Source organism: Schistocerca americana, chromosome 7 (assembly GCF_021461395.2).
Source record: "Schistocerca americana isolate TAMUIC-IGC-003095 chromosome 7, iqSchAmer2.1, whole genome shotgun sequence".
NCBI lineage: Eukaryota > Metazoa > Arthropoda > Insecta > Orthoptera > Acrididae > Schistocerca > Schistocerca americana.
In genome coordinates this window covers 509,322,876-509,330,269 of record NC_060125.1, presented here as the reverse complement: position 1 = coordinate 509,330,269, position 7,394 = coordinate 509,322,876, and the positions used below count along the sequence as shown (strand labels likewise).

General features: G+C 44.0%; 1 pseudogene; it reads left to right on the top strand.

Moving 5' to 3' along the window:
- The first annotated feature begins 486 nt into the window (after positions 1 to 486).
- Positions 487 to 604, top strand: LOC124623254 (annotated as a pseudogene).
- Positions 605 to 7,394: the final 6,790 nt, after the last annotated feature.

Below are 7,394 nucleotides of genomic sequence, written 5' to 3'. Positions count from 1 at the left end.
TGAAGAGAAAAGAATAGATTGCAAGGAAAGACGGCCGGTACACAATCTATAGTTTCAACAGAAAGTGAGAACAAGAATTGGAAATGAAATGTCGAGAGAAAGCAGCACTGGAAGGGGCGTTGGAGAAGGCTGTTGCCCCTCTGTGGTTCAGTTTATAGCTGGAAGAGGTTATTGTGAAAGGCTTAGATAGGAAAAGAGCAATATGTATTGGTGGGAAGAGAACGTATTGCATAAGATTTGCTGATGACACGGTATTAGTGACAGAAAGTAAACAAACCGTAAGAAGAATACCGAGAGATCTGAATTAAGCTTGTGTGGAATATGATATGAGAATCAGCACAGCAAGGACAAGAAAACAAAGAATATGGTGATCAGTACAGGGAGGAGACTGGCGAATATTGAGGACATATTATTATTACAGCAAGTTTTTAATTATGCTGTAGAATTGTACCATGATGGAAAAAACCGCTTTAGCTGTATGATAACGCCAACGGTCTTGCCGCTGTGGTGACACCGGTTCCCGTCAGATCACTGAAGTTAAGCGCTGTCGGGCTGGGCTAGCACTTGGATGGGTGACCATCCGGTCTGCCGAGCGCCGTTGGCAAGCGGGGTGCAGTCAGCCCTTTTGAGACAAACAGAGGAGCTACTTGATTGAGAAGCAGTGGCTCCGGGCTCGGAAACTGACATACAGCTGGGAGAGCGGTGTACTGACCACATTCCCCTCTATATCCGCATCCAGTGACGCATATGGGCTGAGGAAGACACGGCGGCCGGTCGGTACCGTTGGGTCTTCATGAACTGTTCGGGAGAAGCTTAGTTTTTTTTAAACTGTATGATAAGTCTGTATTTATGATCCAACTAGTTTCCCAGCATTAGAGCCACATCTTCAAGGACATACTTATTTCATAATTTATTTCAAACGACAACTAGAAGGTCGGGTAAATAAAAGTGGCCCGGGCGAGTGGATACGATTGGAACCGAGTGTATGCAAATAATCACATTCCGTGACGCGCGCACTACGTGTACGCCCGCCACGTGATCCACACCGGTTCAGAGCGTAGTGCGGGCTGTGCGTGCGGAGCAGTCCAAAGGGGACGATGGTGCTCACAGTGGAGCAGCGGGTGTTCATTGTGAAAGTTGCATGACAACAAAGTCGTGGAGACGGTGTGGTCAGTTGCGTGCTGAGAAATTTAATGGTGCCAAAGTGCCACCAAAGAGTGCCACCTAACACTCAGTCCGAAAATGGCGTCATACTGCAAGTCGCAAAACATTCCGAAACGTGCCCGCTCACCAGAAAATGTAACTGCAGTTCACCAGAAAATGCTTCAGCGTCCTACCAAATGAACCCAATCCTCGTCACAGGAGACCGGCGTATCATGTCGATCACGTTGACGAATACGCCACTTGGACCCGCACATGCATCCCTAACGAGTGTCTGTTGCTCATGCATTAAAACCATCAGATGCGCCTCAGCGCCTCCAATTTTGTTAGTGGCTGTTCACTGAGATAACTCTACTGCATTGGCTCCTTACTTAGTTTGCATTTATCGCGAATCTCTTGCCCGACGTAAAGTCCCGAGCGACAGGAAAAAAGCGCAAGTGACACCTGTATATAAGAAGGGTAGAAGGACGGATCCTCAAAATTACAGACCAATATCCTAAACATCGGTTTGTTGCAGGATTCTCGAATATATTCTCAGATCGAATATAATGAATTTCCTTGAGACAGAAGCTGCTGTCCATGCATCAGCACGGCTTTAGAAAGCATCGCTCCTGCGAAACGCAACTCGCCCTTTTTTTCACATCATATCTTGCGAACCATGGATGAAGGGTATCAGACGGATGCCATATTCCTTGACTTCCGGAAAGCGTTTGACTCGGTGCCCCACTGCAGACTCCTAACTAAGGTACGAGCATATGGGATTGGTTCCCAAATATGTGAGTGGCTCGAAGACTTCTTAAGCAATAGAACCCAGTACGTTGTTCTCGATGGTGAGTGTTCATCGGAGGTGAGTGTATCATCTGGAGTGCCCCAGGGCAGCGTGGTAGGTGCGCTGTTGTTTTCCATCTACATAAATGATCTTTTGGATAGGGTGGATAGCAATGTGCGGCTGTTCGCTGATGATGCTGTGGTGTACTGGAAGGTGTCGTCGATGAGTGACTGTCGGAGGATTCAAGATGATTTGGATAGGATTTGTGACTGGTGTAAAGAAAGGCAGCTTACTCTAAATATAGATAAATGTAAATTAATGCAGATGAATAGGAAAAAGAATCATGTAATGTTTGAATACTCCATTAGTAGTGTAGCGCTCGACACAGTCGCGTCGATTAAATTTGGGCGTAACATTGCAGAACAATATGAAGTGGGACAAGTATGTAATGGCATAATGGCAGTTGTGGGGAAGGCGGATAGTGGTCCTCGGTTCATTGGTAGAATTTTGGGAAGATGTGGTTCATCTGTAAAGGAGACCGCTTATAAAACCCTAACACGACCTATTCTTCAATACTGCTCGAGCGTTTGGGATCCCTATCAGGTCGGATTGAGGGAGGACATAGAAGTAATTCAGAGGCGGGCTGCTAGATTTCTTACTGGTAGGTTTGATCATCACGCGAGTGTTACGAAAATGCTTCAGGATCTCGGGTGGGAGTCTCTAGAGGAAAGGAGGCGTTCTTTTCGTGAATCGCTACTGAGGGAATTTAGAGAACCAGCATTTGAGGCTGACTGCAGTACAATTTTACTGCCGCCAACTTACATTTCGCGGAAAGACCACAAAGATAAGAGAGATTAGAGCTAGTACAGAGGCATATAGGCAGTCATTTTTCACTCGTTCTGTTTGGGAGGGGAACAGGGAGAGAAGATGCTAGTTGTGGTACGAGGTACCCTCCGCCACGCACCGTATGTATGGTGGATTGCGGAGTATGTGTGTAGATGTAGATGTAGATGAATGGCTTGGATATGGATCTGTACTTCATGTCTGATTTAGCATGGTTTCGCTTGAGTAGTTATGTCAACTCACAGAATCAAAGATTCTGGGCAGCAGATAATCCGCATAACTTCCACGAAACACCGTTTCATGAACAGAAGGTTGGGGTTTGGTGTGCAGTGCCTGCACGCCACATTGTTTGTCCCATCGTCTTTCATCAGACTCTGATTTTTGCGCGCTACATCGCCAACATTTTGAAACCATTTGTGGCAGTATTAACGGAAGAGGAAAAGACCTTCAGCTACTTCCAACAGGATGGAGCAAATGCCAGTATAGCCGGCCGAACCTTGGACCATATTTATACAATCGTCACACCTGACAAAAGTTGATAGCAGAAGTCAGTCTGGGCGCGAGCCTAGCTGGTCACCCAAATAACTTGACAGGTCAGTGTGCGATTACTTAGCGTGGGGAGCTCTCAGGTCTACGATGTATCGCAATAACCTTCGTAGTCTTCAAGAACTGTAGCAGAACATGTCGGTTGGGATTGCAGCAATTTCAGCAGTCCATCTTCGATCCGCCTTCAGCAGCTTGATGACCATGGATGCTAAGAGATGAATGGTCGTCACTTTCAGCGTCTACAGTATTCAGGTTAGTACTGATTTCCTTTCCTGTTCTCTGGGCCACTTTTATTTGCCCAACCCTGTGGCAGACGACCCAACACTCTTTGTTCAGTTGGAATAAAAATGTTCGAAGGTCGAGACACCAACCGCTCGACCGTTGAACTTCTTTATCACAGTTGGACAAGGAATGTTGGGTAATCTACTGGTTATCGTTTGAAATAAATTACGAAACTAATTTGTGTCCCTCAGGATGTGGCTCCAACGCCGCGAAACTGGTTGGATCACAAGTAAGGATTTATTATACAGCTGAAGCGGTCCCTTTTTCGTCATGGTATGTTATTATTAGCCACGTGAGTGTTTTTAAGTATCTTGGACGTACGATGTTCAGGAGCAGAAAAGTCGTATAGCGAAGGAGGCATCAATAGAAAGAGGATATTACTACGTGGCAAAGTAGATAAAGATCTGAGGAAATGGTTTGCCAAGTGTTTTATCAGGAATGTGGCAGTCTAAGGGGCAGAGACATGAACACTAAGACAAAAGGATGAAAAGAGTCTAGAAGCATTTGAGATGTGTATATGGAAGAGACGGAGAGGATAAGATTCCTAAGAATGAGTAACGGAAGAGTGTTCAAAACAGTTGGTCAGAGGAGGAGACTGCTGCAAGTTATAAGAGAAAGGAACAACAGCGGTATGTGACATTCGTTCAGACGGGAGCAACGGCGCACATACGACAGCTGTTGGGGGGAGGGGGGCAGGGTTTCCTAAATCTGGGTTTATGGAGTTTTTTTTAATATTCTGGAAGACGAATGGCGACATGTAGGTAGCCATATAATGTTCCGGTTCCGATCCTTTTGAACACCTGCGTAAACCGACTTTTAAATTATTTTCTTGAAAGAAAATGACCTGACTACATTATATTTTTTCCTTTCCCTGGAGATTAGGGATGGGGGGGGGGGGGAGGAGGGCGCCCTTACCCTCAGGTATGGGCGCCCTCGGACGGGAGTGCTTGCTGACAGACGCTTTGAAAGGACTAGGTTGTAGAAAGAGATTGAGGGGAAGGAGGAGATACAATATCACAAACGACATAAAGAGAAGCGAAAATTACAGTACCTGAAGGGGGTGGTAGAAAACAGGAGAGCACGGAAAGTTACCATGTGAAGCCTGACTTTGGGCAGGACGCTAATGATGATGATGATGTTGGTGATTGATGATGATAATGATGATGATGATACTATTCAAATTTGCTACTTTTCGCGTAAGGTGTCCCTAGTAGGGGATAGGAGGATATCAAATTTTTGGTTCTTTGTTTAATTTTTGTAATTTTTTTGCGTATATCCCAATACCTGATACTAAAAGCAATCCAGTGAGGTAGTGGTAGACAGCAAAAGGAAGTTTGAAATTTTGCGTCTGAAGAATAATTACACAGGAGGATTGTACAGACATGCCATCGTGTGATCACAGACCAACTATCGTACGGAGGACAACGGAATACGCATCCCTGGCGTTGAAGAAAGGAAGATTGAGAGTTTAACGTCTCATCGGCTACGAGTCGGAGCACGAAGCTCGGTTTAGGGAAGGGTAGGGAAGGAAATCGGCCGGGCCGTTTATAAAAGAAACTATCCCGGTATTTGCCTGTAGCGATTCAGGAAAATCAGGAAAACCTAAATGTGGACTGCCAGACAGGGATTTGCACCTTCGTCCTCCCGAATTCGAGTCCAGTGTGCGAACCACCGCGCTACCTCGCCCGCCCCCTGGCATTGAAAAGCAGTTGAAAGAATTGAAAGCAAGTAAGTCGTGTGGTCCGGTCGGAATCCCTATTTGATTTTACAGGGAGCACTCTTTGACTCTAGCCCAGCTCATAGCTTACATTATCCTGAAACTGTCTCTCAACGGTGAGTCCCAAGCGATTGCGAAAAGGCCCCGACACTTCCGTGTATAAGAAGCAAAAAAGAAAAAAACAGCCGCAAAACTACAGGCGAATATTCTTCACGTTAGTTTGCTGGAGAATTATTAGCCATGTTCTTTGTTCGAATGTAACAAATCTCCTTGAGAGAGAATAGCTTCTATTTTCACATCAACAAAGACGTAGAAAGCTTTTAATTTTTTAATTTTTTTTTTTTTTTTTTTTTTTTTTTTTTTTTTTTTTTTTTTTTTTTTGCCTTCTACAACTCCATCTAGTACCATGGAAGTCATTCCCTGAGGCCTTAACATATGTCAGTGTTTTCAACATATTCATTTCCTCTCCGATTCTGCGCAGAACCCCTCATTCCTTATCGTTGTTGTGGTGTTCAGTCCAGAGACTGGTTTGATGCAGCTCTCCATGCTACTCTATCCTGTGCAAGCTTCTTCATCTCCCAGTACCTACTGCAACCTACATCCTTCTGAATCTGCTTAGTGTATTCATCCCTTGGTCTCACTCTACGATTTTTACGGTCCACACTGCCCTCCAACACTAAATTGGTGATCCCTTGATGCCTCAGAACATGTCCTACCAGCCGATCCCTTCTTCTATTCAAGGCGTGCCACAAATTTCTCTTTCCCTAATTCTATTCAATACCTCCTCATTAGTTATGTAATCTACCCATCTAATCTTCAACATTCTTCTGTAACACCACATTTCGAATGCTTCTATTCTCTTCTTGTCCAAACTATTTATCGTCCATGTTTCACTTTTATACATTGCTACACTCCATACAAATACTTTCAGAAACGACTTCCTGACACTTAAATCTATACTCGATGTTAACAAATTTCTCATCTTCAGAAATGCTTTCCTAGCCATTGCCAGTCTACATGTTATATCCTCTCTACTTCGACCATCATCAGTTATTTTTCTCCCCAAATAGCAAAACTCATCTACAACTGTAAGTGTCTCATTTCCTAATCTAATACCCTCAGCATCACCCGATTTAATTCGACTACATTCCATTATCCTTGTTTTGCTTTTGTTGATGTTCATCTTATATCCTCCTTCCAATACCCTGTCCATTCCGTTCAGCTGCTCTTCCAGGTCCTTTGCTGTCTCTGACAGAATTACAATGTCATCGGCTAACGTCTAAGTTTTTTTTTTCTTCTTCGTGGATTTTAATTCCTACTCCGAATTTTTCTTTTCTTTCCTTTACTGCCTGCTCAATATACAGTTTGAATAACATCGGGGATAGGCTACAACCCTGTCTCACTCCCTTCCCAACCACTGCTTCCCTTTCATGTCTCTCGACTCTTGGAGTCGACGGGCATCCCTTATCAGTCCACCTAATTTTCAACATTCGTCTGTAGTACCACATCTCAAATGCTTCGATTACCTTCTGGTTTTCCCACGGTCCTTGTTTCACTAACATACAGTGCTGTGCTCCAAACGTATACTCTCAGAAATTTCTTCCTGAAATGAAGACCTATGTGTGATGTTAGTAGACTTCTCTTGGCCAGGAGTGCCCTATTTGCCAGTGCCAGTATGATTTTGATGTCCTCCTCGATCCGTCCGTCACTTGCTGCCTAGATAGCAGAATTACCTAATTTCATCTACTTCGTAACAATCTATCCTGATGTTAAGTTTCTCGCTCTTCTCATTCCAGCTCCTTCTCATTACTTTCGTCTTCCTCGATTTACACTCAATCCATATTCTGTGCTCATTAGATTGTTCATCCCATTCAGCGGATCATGTAATTCTTCTTCACTTTTACTCAGGATAGCAATGTCATTACTGAATCGTATCACTGATACCCTTTCACCTCGAATTTTAATCCCGCTTCTAAACCTAAATTTTATTTCCATCATTGCTGCTTCGATATACAAAACAGTTTATGATATACAAAACAGTATATATGAAAGACATCCCTGTCTTACCTTTTGAAT